This window comes from Callorhinus ursinus, unplaced genomic scaffold, assembly GCF_003265705.2.
Source record: "Callorhinus ursinus isolate GAN/ISIS: 27379988/994484 unplaced genomic scaffold, GSC_fseal_2.0 scaffold19, whole genome shotgun sequence".
NCBI classification, from domain to species: domain Eukaryota; kingdom Metazoa; phylum Chordata; class Mammalia; order Carnivora; family Otariidae; genus Callorhinus; species Callorhinus ursinus.
Genome location: NW_027397081.1, coordinates 7792525 through 7793946, shown reverse-complemented (window position 1 = coordinate 7793946; position 1422 = coordinate 7792525). Strand labels below are relative to the sequence as shown.

At 43.3% G+C, this 1422-nt stretch overlaps 1 pseudogene; it reads left to right on the top strand.

Moving 5' to 3' along the window:
* Positions 1–622, top strand: LOC112840127 (mitochondrial import inner membrane translocase subunit Tim17-A pseudogene; annotated as a pseudogene).
* The last annotated feature ends 800 nt before the right edge of the window (positions 623–1422 follow it).

Genomic DNA, 1422 nt, shown 5'->3' with positions numbered 1-1422 from the left:
ATGGAGGAGTATGCCCGGCAGCCTTGCCCTTGGCGAAATGTAGATGATTGTGGTGGAGCCTTTAGGATGGGTTCCACAGGTGGCAGGACCTCTCAAGCAATCAAAGGTTTTTGCAATTCTCCAGTGGGAGTAAACCACAGACTGTGAGGGAGTTTGGCAGCTGTTAAAACCAGGGCTCTGCAGTTGGGAGATAGCTTTACAGTTTGGGGAGGTTTATTTTCCACTCTTGACTGCAGTCTGGTTCAAATCAAAGGGAAAGAAGATCCCTGGCACTTCATCACAAGTGGTGCTGTAACAGGAGCCATACTGGCAGCAAGAAATGGACCAGTGGGCATGGTTGGGTCAGCCACGATGGGTGGCATTCTCCTAGCTTCGACTGAAGGAGCTGGTTTCTTGTTGACAAGACTGGCCTCTGCACAATTTCCTAGTGTCCTCAGTTTGCGGGAGACCCTTCAGCCCAGGTACCATCCTCCCTTTTGGGAAAGTATCAACAATACCAATAGGACTTCTTTCCCAGGATTTCTTTAACAGAATGAGCTGTAGTTCAAGAAGGAATTTGAGAAGGTAAGTTACAGTCTGTTTTTAAAACCATAGGTGGGACAGCTATGGCCAAACAGGCTCTGAAGAGGCACTCAGCTCTTTTTTCCATTTAAAGGAACATGGCAGGAAGGGACAGATATTAAAAGATGATACATTTATTTATTCACACTTGGATTGCATTTGTGGTAAAAATAAATGTCTATTATCTTTATAAGAAAATATAATAAATGCTTAGAAGACAAAGGACCAGAGGGCAAAAACAATGAAATGTAACCATCATTTCCTTGGAGACTTCTCTGCTTGTTTTTATGTGTTCTATCAGTCAAACAATAAAAAATTCCTGGAATTCGCTCTTTCTAGAAAGGGAAGGGAGAAAGGGAGAGAGAGAGAGAGAGAGAGAGAGAAAGAAAGAAAAAAAGAGGAAAAGGAAAGAAAAGAATTTCATGTTCCTAGCAAGGAGAAGAGAAAAACAGCCATTTTAAAATATGCCTGGAGCATTCTGTTCTTTTTAACAAGGCCCGCCCTCAAGGAAACCTATTTTACCAGAACCTAACCAACAAATGGGAATGGTTGTATTCAAATCCAGCCCACGCTAGCCTTCTATGCTGGGATGGGGGCGGAGGCGGGAGACCCAACTCCAGTCCCCCCAGCCTTCCTGTCTTACCTGAGGGAGAGGGGAGAAAAAAAGCAAAAACCTAGTCATTGGAAATGTTTTGTTTTTTTCAAAAAGCTAGGAGTCAGGAACATAGAAACACTCAGCCTCAGTGTCCTGATGTGTTCATGAAAGATATTTGCTCTACTTAAAGGACAGGAAACAATTGCTAACTCATCCAGCAAATACATATTAATCACTCACTATGTGCCAGGTGCTGTCTTAGCTGG